The sequence below is a fragment of the Loxodonta africana genome, chromosome 23 (genome assembly GCF_030014295.1).
Source record: "Loxodonta africana isolate mLoxAfr1 chromosome 23, mLoxAfr1.hap2, whole genome shotgun sequence".
Classification (NCBI taxonomy): domain Eukaryota; kingdom Metazoa; phylum Chordata; class Mammalia; order Proboscidea; family Elephantidae; genus Loxodonta; species Loxodonta africana.
Genome location: NC_087364.1, coordinates 1,444,559 through 1,457,188, shown reverse-complemented (window position 1 = coordinate 1,457,188; position 12,630 = coordinate 1,444,559).

Genomic DNA, 12,630 nt, shown 5'->3' with positions numbered 1-12,630 from the left:
TTGGCAGTCCGAAAGCACCAGAGACAGCTTGAAAGAAAGGCCTCGCAATCTACTTCTGAAAGACCTGAGCCTTGGAAAACCCTATGTAGCACAGTTCTACTCTGAAACCCATGGTGTCTTGGTCATCTAGTGCTGCCATAACAGAAATACCACAAGCAGATGCCTTTAACAAAGAGAAGTTTATTCTCTCACAGTCGAGTAGGTTGTAAGTCCAAATTCAGGGTGTCAGCACCAGGTGAAGGCTTTCTCTTTCTGTCAGCTCTGAAGGAAGGTCTTTGTGATACATCAGTCTTGCTTAGGTCTGGAAGCAGCTCAGCACAGGAACCTCAGGCCCAAAGGACGTGCTCGGCTCCTGGAATAGCTTTCTTGGTGGTATGAGTTCCCCCGTCTCTCTGCTTGCTTCTCTCTTTTGTATCTCAAGAGATTGCCTCAAGACACAATCCAATCCTGTAGGTTGAGTCCTGCCGTCACTAACCCAACAGCTGCCCATCCTCCTCGTTAACATCATAGAGGTAGGATTTACAACATACAGGAAAATAACATAATACCAGGAATCATGGCCCAGCTCAATTGATACAGACATTTTTGGGGGTACATAATTCAACCCATGACACATGGGGTCGCCATGAGTTGGAATTGACTCAACAGCAACTGGTTACTGGATTGTTCTTTGGGTGGAAATTTTGAAACATATAGGGATACGTATTAACACGATCAAATTTACTCAAATCAATCTTTGGTGAGTCTAGTTCATCTGTCATGGATTGAATTATGTCCCCCTAAAAATGTGTGCATCAACTTGGTTAGACCATGGTTCCCAGTATTCTGTGGTTGTCCTCCAATTTGTGATTGTAATTGTATGTTAAAGAGGATTAAGGTGGGATTGTAACACCCTTACTAAGGTCACATCCCTGGTCCTATATAAAGGGAGTTTCCCTGGGGTGTGGCCTATACCACATTTTATCTCTCAAGAGATAAAAGGGAAGTAAGCAGAGAGTTGGGAACCTCAGACAACCAAGAAAGCAGCACAGGGAGCAAAGGGCATCCTTTGGACCTGAGGTTCCTGTGCTGAGATGCTCCCAGACCAAGGGAAGACGGATGACAAAGACCTTCCTCCAAAGCTGAGAGAGAGAGAAGGTCTTCCCCTGGATCCAGCGTCCTGAATTCGGACTTCTAGCCTACTGGACTGTGAGAGAATAAACCTCTCTTCATTAAAACCATCCACTTGTGGGTATTTCTGTTATAGCAGCACTAGATGACTAAGACATCATCTACAAAGAAAAATTTCAGTAAAGTCATAAAATTTTACCAGTAAAAAGTAAAGTCTAGGACATGGAACATTGTCATGTCATGGTCTTTGCCTTAGTTTCTTAAAGCTGCTGTAACAGAAATACCTCAAGTGGATGGCTTTAATAAATAGAAATTTATTCTCTGGCAGTTTAGGAGACTAGAAGTCCAAATTCAGGGTGCTAGCTCTAGGGGAAGGCTTTCTGTCTCTGTCAGTTCTAGGGGAAGGGCCTTGTCTCTTTTCAGCTTGTGTTCCTCGATTCCTTGGTGATCTTCACATGGCATAGCATCTATCTTCCCCTCTGCTTCTGCTTCCTTCTGTGTCTCATCTGCTTTGTTTTATATCTCAAAGGTGATTGGCACACCCTACACTGATATGGCCTTGTCATAATGTAAGAATGCCTTATTCCCAAATGGGGTTGCATCTACAAATACAAAGGAAAAAAAAATTTTTTTTTTTTATAGGGGTAGGAATTACAACACATATTTTGGGGGGACCCAATTCAATCCATAACAGTCTCTTATCACAAAACTGGATTAAAAAAATTCCTAGTATGCACCTATAATTTAGAGACCTGGTTCCCATAGTACTTACATTTCTCCCATAGCCCACCAAGATTTTGGCAGTATCAAAGAAAACTCCACAAACAGAGACAAACGTACTCCTAAGAAAGTTAAAAGAGGCATCCAAGTAAAGGCTAAGACAAGGACATCGGTTTGGAAAGACAGTAAAACAAAAGGTAAAGTTAACACAGGATAATGATAGTGCAATTTCCAAAATATTGTGTAAGAAACAGCTTCAAGACAAATATTTTTGAATTTCTAATGGAAAAATGGCATTTCTTTTCTTTATATTTTTATGTATTTTTGAGTTTTAACAAATAGTTCTAGTGATAATTAGCATCTTTGTATATTTATTGAAAACCAGCACTAAATCTGTATATTTACAGAAAAACGCCTTAGACATAGATAATAGCACAATTCCATGTTTGTGAACTGACAGTTTCCTCTAAACATAGAGTAGAAATTCAGCAATTATCACTACAGCTGTTTGTTAAAATTTGACAATAGATAAATAATGACTAGAAATCAATCTTTTCATTAAAATTCAAGAAACAAAAAATATCTAAAGGAATTTCATTATTCCTTTAACAAACCCAGGCCAGTCTTTAGGGAACTCCTACACATACATTTTGGTGTTATCTCCACTTTGTTGACCCAAAATGGTCTTTTTCTTTTCACAGATGTGCATCAAAATAAAAACTAAGAATTTGAGGTCATGTTGGGGGGTGGGAGAAAGGGCAGAGGATGCCTGTCACTCCACTATCCTCAACTCACCTTCCTCCCTTGTTTCATTTTTGAAGTCTTCAGGATCACACACACACGCACACACACACACAAGAAGGTGCTTGAACCAAAGTGTTCACACTGCTTATTCTTTTTACCCACTGCACAAACTTATTCTTCCCCTAAATAGCCTCTTCTCTTCAAAAAAAAGAGAAAGTTTACGTTTTAGATTTTAATTCACTGGAAACATTGAATTAGATCGCATCTGTACCTGAGAATTGATTGTGTTGTGATTTTATTACAAACCAAAAGGTAGGAATTACACAATCAAAGCAAAGCAAAGATGGATAAATATGGACATAACTCCAATTAGAACACACATTTTATTCAGCTGTAGAAGGAGAAGAATCCCATTCTTGGTAGGTAAATGCAGAAAATCTTTGTTGCCCAGGATAAATGATGTTTCCATGACAGGTGTTCGGCCTTCTTACCACCGATGCTGATGGTACACCCAGAGAAAGTGATTGGTCAGCCCAGGGTGGAGTGAATGACAACTAGGAAAGATAGTCTCAAATAAGATTCTCTACAGATGTTGGTCTCATTGTCAGCTTGCAAGGACGTGAGCAAAGAAGACAAGAGGTTGACTTCTAAACCAATCTTCACCCAAGGATTCAGGGCCAACAGAGCCCCTTTCTCACGATTTCAGACATTTCTTTCTTCACTTCCATTGGATCCACAACATCCCTACACATGCCAGACATGTGTGCATATACATCCACCCCCTAACTGTGGGGTTCGGAATAACCGCAATTACTTATGCTAGAAGAACAGAATAATTACTATCACAAAAGCCCACAGATACTGTTAAAATAACTCACACCAGGATCTGTGCTTGTGGAAAGGCCAATCATTTTAATGAGTGGCAACTAAGCCTTTGGCACAGCGGTTAAAGAGCTTACTGCTAACCAAAATGTTGGTGGTTGGAACCCACAAGCCACTCCACAGGAGAAAGATGTGGCAGTCTACTTCTGTAAAGTTTCACAGCCTTGGAAATCCTACAGGCATGAAGGACTCTAACTGGCCAGGCCTACCTCATACCCACCCCTGGATCCAGGGTGTGGGATTAACCTCAGCAGAACCACATGACTTGACCATGGATGAGGGTTGAGTTCTCAAAAGACAATTGGTGTTCTGTTGCCAAAATGAGAACGAGATGCTGAACAGAAAACAGAGGTCCACTGCACCTTCGCTCTGAAATTCTACCCAACGGACCTACTATTCTTTCGTTTTTCCTGGTCTCCTAGACACAAATCTTCAGATGATGATTATCAGAAGAAGAATTTTGCAGAAGCCCTGACATCAAAAATTTGCCAATTCCAACTCTAGCATTTATTGCTGAGAGAACAGTGATGGCATTTAATCAAATAGTGCCTGAAAGAGAGTAGAACTTGTAGATTTCCATTAGTCTTCAAAGAGCTAAGAAGATCCTCAGTGGGGAGGAACAATATTTTATGGGCCTAGACTTTGGGACCCATGTTGATATATGAGGAAACAAAGAATTTGGAAAGACTTTGCCTCGCTATCAGTATTTCAGCCATTAATGCTAACACCCCAAATCACATACACACTGTCTTAGGGTGGGTTCTTTAGAGAAGCAAAACCAGTGAAGCATATGTTGTTGTTATTGTTAGGTGCTGTCGAGTCAGTCCCGACTCATAGAGACCCTATACACAACAGAACGAAACACTGCCTGATCCTGAGCCATCCTCACAATCGTTGTTATGCTTGAGCTCATTGTTGCAGCCACTGTGTCAATCTACCTCGTTGAGGGTCTTCCTCTTTTCCACTGACCCTGTACTCTGCCAAGCATGATGTACTTCTCTAGGGACTGATCCCTCCTGACAACACGTCCAAAGTATGTAAGACGCAATCTCTCTATTCTTGCCTCTAGGGACCATTCTGCCAGCACTTCTTCCAAGACAGATTTGTTTATTCTTTTGGCAGTCCATGATATATTCAGTATTCTTCGCCAGCACCACAATTCAAAGGCATCAACTCTTCTTCGGTCTTCCTTATTCATTGTCCAGCTTTCACATGCATATGATGTGATTGAAAATACCATGGCTTGGGTCAGGCGCACCTTAGTCTTCAGGGTGACATCTTTGCTCTTCACCACTTTAAAAAGGTCCTTTGCAGCAGATTTTGATTTCTTGACTGCCGCTTCCATGGCTTCAGATTGTGGATTCAAGTAAAATGAAATCCTTGATGTCAATCTTTTCTCCGTTTATCATGATGTTGCTCATTGGTCCTGTTGTGAGGATTTTTGTTTTCTTTATGTTGACGTGTAATCCATAATGAAGGCTGTGGATTTTGATCTTCATTAGTAAGTGCTTCAAGTCCTCTCCACTTTCAGCAAGGAAGGTTGTGTCATCTGCATAATGCAGGTTGTTAATGAGTCTTCCTCCAATCCTGATGCCCCGTTCTTCTTCATATTAGTCCATCTTCTCGGATTATTTGCTCAGCATACAGACTGAATAGGTATGGTGAAAGAATACAACCCTGATGCACACCTTTCCTGACTTTAAACCAATCGGTATCCCCTTGTTCTGTCTGAACAACTGCCTCTTGATCTATGTAAAGGTTCCTCGTGAGCACAATTAAATGTTCTGGAATTCCCATTCTTCGCAGTGTTATCCATAGTTTGTTATGATCCACACAGTCCAATGTCTTTGCATAGTCAATAAAACACAGGTAAACATCCTTCTGGTATTCTCTGCTTTCAGCCAGGATCCATCTGACATCAGCAATGATATCCCTGGTTCCACGACCTCTTCTGAAACCGGCCTGAATTTCTGGCAGTTCCCTGTCAATATACTGCTGCAGCCGTTTTTGAAGGATCTTCAGCAAAATTTTGCTTGCATGTGATATTAATGATATTGTTCTATAATTTCCACATTCGGTTGGATCACCTTTCTTGGAAATAGGCATAAACATGGATCCCTTCCAGTCAGTTGGCCAGGAAGCTGTCTTCCATATTTCTTGGCATAGACGGGTGAGCACCTCCAGCATGCATCTGTTTGTTGAAACATCTCAATTGATATTCCATCAATTCCTGGAGCCTTGTTTTTTGCCAATGTCTTCAGAGCAGCTTGGACTTCTTTCTTCAGTACCATCGGTTCCTGATCATATGCCACCTCTTGAAATGGTTGAATATCGACTAATTCTTTTGGTATAATGGCTCTGTGTATTCCTTCCATCTTCTTTTTATGCTTCCTGCGTCCTTTAATATTTTCCCCATGGAATCCTTCACTATTGCAACTCAAGGCTTGAATTTTTTCTTCAGTTCTTTCAGCTTGAGAAACGCTGAGCGTGTTCTTCTCTTTTGGTTTTCCATCTCCAGCTCTTTGCACTTGTCATTATAATACTTTACTTTGTCTTCTCGAGAGGCCCTTTGAAATCTTTTGTTCAGTTCTTTTACTTCATCAATTCTTCCTTTTGCTTTAGGTGCTCAGTGTTCGAGAGCAAGTTTCAGAGTCTCCTCTGACATCCATCTTGGTCTTTTGTTTCTTTCCTGTCTTTTCAGTGACCTCTTGCTTTCTTCATGTATGATGTCCTTGATGTCATTCTACAACTTGTCTGGTCTGTGGTCACTAGTGTTCAATGCGTCAAATCTATTCTTGAGATGGTCTCTAAATTCAGGTGGGATATACTCAAGGTCATATTTTGGCTCTTGTGGACTTGCTCTGATTTTCTTCAGTTTCAGCTTGAACTTGCATATGAGCAATTGATGGTCCGTTCCACAGTCGACCCCTGGCCTTGTTCTGACTGATGATATTGAGCTTTTCCATCATCTCTTTCCACAGATGTAGTCAATTTGATTTCTGTGTGTTCCATCTGGTGAGGTCCATGTGTATAGTCGCCGTTTATGTTGATGAAAGATGGTATTTGTAATGAAGAAGGCATTGGTCCTACAAAATTCTATCATTCAATCTCTGGCATTGTTTCCAACACCAAGGCGATATTTTCCAACTATTGATCCTTCTTCTCTGTTTCCAACTTTCGCATTCCAGTTGCCAGTAATTATCAATGCATCTCAATTGCAGGTTCGATCAATTTCAGACTGCAGCAGCTGATAAAAATCTTCTGTTTCTTCATCTTTGGCCCTAGTGGTTGGTGCATAAATTTGAATAATTGTTGTATTAACTGGTCTTCCTTGTCTGTCAGTTTGTCATACTGTGGGGGCTTACGTGTTGCTGTGATGCCGGAAGCTATGCCACTGGTATTCAGATACCAGCAGGGTCTCCCATGGAGTACAGGTTTCAGCTGAGCTTCCAAACTAAGACAGACTGGGAAGAAGGACCCAGCAGTGTACTTCTGAAAAGCATTAGCCAGTGAAAACCTTATAAATAGCAGCAGAACATTGTCTGATACAGTGCTGGAAGATGAGCCCCCCAGGTTGGAAGGCACTCAAAAGATGACTGGGGAAGAGCTGCCTCCTCAAAGTAGAATCGACCTTAATGATGTGGATGGAGTGAAGCTTTCAGGACCGTCATTTGCTGATGTGGCACGACTCAAAATGAGACGAAACCGCTGCAAACATCCATTAATAATCGGAACCTGGAATGTATGAAGTATGAATCTAGAAAAATTGGAAATTGTCAAAAATGAAATGGAACACATAAACTTTGATATCCTAGGCATTAGTGAGCTGAAATGGACTGGTATTGGCCATTTTGAATTAGACAATCACGTAGTCTCCTATGCTGGGAATGACAACTCGAAGACAAATGGTGTTGCATTCATTGTTCAAAAGAATGTGAAGCATATATATGCATATATATATGTGTATATAGAGAGAATGAGACTTATACCAAGGAAATGGCTCATGTGGTTGTAGAGGCTTGAAAGTCCCAGGTCTGTGGGTCAGGCATCATGCTGGAAGCTTCTCCTGACTCAGGCAGCTACAAGGACTGAGGAATCCAAGATCAGCAGGTCAGATGGCAGGTTGCTGGCTCAAGTCCTAAGAACTGGAGATCAGGTAATAATGAGTCAAATGTAGGATCCAGAACAGGGCCAAAAGCCAGCAAGCTTTGCCAGAAAGTCCATATATATTGGATGCAGGCCACACCCCCAAGAAAACTCCCTTTCAGCTGATTGGCTGCTCATAGCAGGTCTTATTAAGGAGGTGATTTCATTATATCAGATCTCACCGTGGAGGTGATTATATCATTATGTAACTTCCAAAATACATCATAACTGCAAAACCACTGAGAATCAAGACCCAGCCAAGTTGACACATCTTAGCTCTCACACACAATCATCCAATCTATGAAAAAAACTCCCAATGATATTTTTTAACAGAACAAATAACTCCTGCATTTTCATGCCAGCTCATCAATTCCACAAAACAAACCAAAATACTAATATTCTGTGATTCTGTGTTTTGCCTGAAGGGGTTTTTCTAAACCATTTCATTCAACCTCTGATAGGTTTTCATGGGGTACAAAGCTGACATTCACTAATCAGATCCTTAGGATATTTTGTCATTTACAGCATTTGGCTCTAATGTGACAACTCCAAGCTCATCTGTCATTAGGGCACTGGTTTTTCTCTCACGTTTTAATTAGCAAGAGGCCCACTTGCCTATTATTTCTCTCATCAGGGGTAAGCTTCTTCACTCCTTGTCTACATTATCACTTATAGCAAGGACCCAGTAGTCACTTCACCTCCTTGTGTCCTGGTTTGCCCACAAATGCCCCAAACCTCTTTCAAGACTCCTTCAATTATCTAAAAGATCATATGGATTCTTCCCATAAGACAACTTTAAACAAAAGTTTTTACTCTTCATTGTTATTAAATGTAACAATTAGACTAGAATCCTTTTTTTTTTTTTTCTTGAAAGTCTAGACAAAGGACAGACATTTAAACACAGTTTTGGTGAATGGATTTATAGAATCAAATATAAATTAGAAATAAAAGGATTTTGAACTTAAGTTACGAGGTAAGATTTTTTTTTTCCGGAAAAACCATATAGTTTCTTGCCTTAGAGTAAATTTATATAATAGTCTCTTCCCTCTGGTTCCTCCTTGTGGAAATCCACAATGTTTGTTAGTATGTAATACTTTCTGAGAAGCCTTGAAGTCATGAAATCGCTAACCTTGCTTAACTCCGTGTTTCCCAAACTCATTTGACTTCAGGGTTCTATTTTAAAGACCTTTGGTTAACCTCTCCCAGAGCTCTTGTTCTGAGGAAAACCCCCTGAAAATGCTGAAATAACCTGATCTCCCCACTTTACAGATGAGAGCATCGAGGCCAAGAGAGATGATGTGACCCTTTCAGTGAGTATTAAGTTACCGACTGGAGAGCTGGGATGAGGGGCTGTGGTCACTTCACACAATTTCCTGCGAGCTGAGCAGCAGCTGTCTTCAACTGCCCAATGTATTTTACACAAAATAAATCCCTTGGATCCATAGGTAAAACCAAGAGGGGCATATGGAACCTAAGTTATTTATATCGGTCTCCCGTTTCTAGCCCCAGTTAGTTTTGGAATGAATGAAAATCTCGGATTCTAAAACAGATGTTTCCAATCAGTGATGTGAGCATCATGGTAGAAAGAGATGAGAATGGTTAGGAAAATTTAGTCATGGGCCACCTCATGAGGAAAATTACCTTCCTGTTTATTCACAGAGATACTTATTTTTCTTCAAAGAATGCCTCATTAATTGGATTATTTTATCAGAATGTTTAGTTACGTATAAAAATTGTAATTAAGTGAGTAAACAGAGTTTTAGACTAAGCATTGAAATCTAGCACAATCCCCAACATATTTAAATGAATCCAAAGACATTAGAAAACACGAAACTCAGGGAAAAAAAAAAATGTGAGATTATAATGCTGGGTAAATAGGAGAAACCCTTTTGAGCCCAAACACAATACTGAGAATAAAGCAATGCAGAAATAAAATCCTTTATATATTTTTAATAAAGCTTAAAAAAAATCATGACTCCACTCACTAGTTTCTACATATTTATGTTTGGATTGTGGTACCTTAAAGGTAATGTTGTCTATTTTCTACCTTTTAGGTGCTTAAGCGATTGTAACATTTTAATGCTGTTCTAGAATAAATGGTTTTTGTGAGAAGTTCATCCTTCAGGTTCAAGTAGAACTGCATTTCTCGGTGAAATTTTGTTTTGAAATTATTACATTTTTTTTTTCTTCATGCCACAAGATGTGAAGTCCAAAATATTTATGTTACAGATTGTCAATCTTTCCTTCTTAGAGATGTTGAAGTGGAAACAAAATAGACAAGTCATTCTGTTGCATCAATACAGGTGTATTATCACAGCAAGATCATAATTCAGGTGCACAATACTGGCATTTTCAGAGCACGGCAAGGAAGTCCGCGGGTACTGTGAGGCACAGCAGGTAACTAATATCAATAAAGTAGCCCAGATTTGTATTCAAACAACAGAGTAGGGGGTCTAACTTCAACCCACATAAGTAATGAAAATCAGAATTAAGGCCAAAGTCCTTCCCTAAACCTACCCTTGCCCATAGTTCAGGGATGAACTTAGTGCAACAAACTCAAATGGTGCTGCTGCTAATGCGGGAGGTGTTTCCTCCTGGTGTCCATTACTGCTCTGAGAAAGCCGATGATTCATTTAGTGGCACAATTAAGTTGATTAATGATGACGAACATTTTATCTGGAGCACAAACAGCTAACCAAGCCACAGGTATCATTAGGGAAACTGTCGTCTAAAACTCCATTTTTCTCCCTAGCTCTCACTCTCCACTCTTCCTCTCCTGTCTTACCTCCATCACTCCATATCCCCCCTCTCTTTGGCCTTCCTTCTTCCTTCTCCATGCCCAATGCCCACCAGGGCTCTATCAGTTCTGGTCTCAGCCTTTTGATGATCTCTCTTCCGGAAGCAATTTTATAACAAAATAGAAGAGACCTCCATCACATACAAGTGAAGTAATAGTTTACAGGATTTAAGGACACTTCTGAATGTACTGAATATACATATGATTTCAATGTGAAGTTTATGTCATTTTGGTTTCCAGAGAATGCTACATCCAGAATTTCAACTACGGGGAGAGTTTCCTACAGTGAGTCAAGAGCAGATTCCCCAAATATAGAGCATTTTATTGGTTGCCTATTGAGTAAGTCTTCAAGTATGTGTGACTGACTCTCAGACCGAAAACAGTGCACGTGCACACACACAGACACACATTCATCTCTTTCGCTTCTGGTCAGATTCTTCCAGTGAGCTGGACCAGAACACGAAGCCATAGTAAGAGATCACGACCCCACCTTCATTACTGAACAGAAGGCAGTGAACAAAATGTGTCTGTCACTAGTGGGATTGGGAGGGGATTAGGATTGTTTAAATTTTATGTCTCAAGGACATCAAGATACTATTTTAAGATGTGTGACTCATCACAATGCAGCCTGATAAAAACAAGTTGCAACATGTGGCACAACACATGTAGACGGGTGACCAAAGCATGGGCTCAGGGGAAACCACTTCTGTCTCAGTTCTCTATCAAGACTTAGGGTCAAAATCTACTCATGATTTCTCAATGCCCAACTGACACATGGGATACAAGACAGGGTGTCTGTGCCTTTCCCTTGAAGCAAGGCAGATGCCCCTTCTTGTGGTGTCAAGGTTACCATGTGCTGTAAGCAATAAGAAAATGTTTCCATGTGCTAGCAGTAACGACTCACAAGCTCCACCAGGAGAACCTGGGAAAACTGTACTCCTGATTAAGGGCTCAGGAGCCCTGATGGCACGGTGGTTAAGGGCCACGGCTACTCACCAAAAGTTTGGAAGTTTGAATCTACCAGCTGCTCTTTGGAAACCCTATGGGGCAGCTCTACTTTGCCCTACAGGGCCACTATGACTTGGAATCAACTCAATGGCAATGGGTTCGTTCGTTTGTTTGGTTTGGTTTTAATTAAGGGCAAGGATCTCCAAACACAGTAGCCAGAATTGTCTCAACTAGATTTAAACCAAGATTTTAAACAAAGAATCGATGAAATTTTTCTTTTTTTTTTAATTTCAGTTCTTTATAGACAGGGAACAGTTAACGTGCTTGGTTACTAACCAAAAGGTTGATGTTCACCCAGAGGCACCTGAGAAGAAGGGCCTAGTGGTCTACTTCCCAAAATCAGCAGTTGAGAAGCCTATGAGCACAGTTCTACTCTGACACATATGGGGTCACCATGAATCTGAATTGACTCCATGGCAACTGTTGCTTTGGGGGGTTATTTAAACAGGCAGACCAAAGTAGCAGTACTCAGTAGGCCACAGGTTCTTAATCTGGCAATTATCCAAGGAGGAGCATGTCCGGAGATGAGATGAGGCAATCAGCTGATATCCCAGATGGCCTGATTTCTGCAGGACCTGGTTAAGGCAGGACAATTTGATAGGGGTGGTTACCACAGGGAAATTTTGATGTAAAAGCACAAACTGGGCATGGCAAAATATGAAATTACTTTTACTATTAATTGTTGTTGTTATTAGATGCTGTCAAGTTGCTTCTGACTCATAGCGACCGAGTACAAGAGGACAAAACACTGCCCAGTCCTGTGCCATCCTCACAATCGTTATGCTTGAGCCCTTCGTTGCAGCCACTATGTCAGTCCATTTGGTTGAGGGTCTTCCTCTTTTTCGCTGACCCTTTACTACTTTTAATTCGGAACCAGACATTCTTGATGTTTGCTCCATTTCTGACTCTGCTCCTGTCTCCTCCTTTGCCCCTAGTGCCCATGGCGGTTGTGGGGACTAAATGAGCTAATATATGTTAAGCTCTTGCCACCTTGCCTGGCACACTGCAAGACTCATTACTGGTGGTTATTATTATTACTACTATCAATACCCAAGTGTTTCTGGGTTTTCATAATAATATTCCAACCTTCTTCCCATTTCTCACTCCCCATGAGCTGAACTTTAACCCTTACATTCCTCCGGCCTTCCTCCTCCTCCTCAAAGGTGGTGTTTGGAATGAGTTGAGGCTTAGCAACGGGTCAGGATGTCTGTTTCCATCATGAT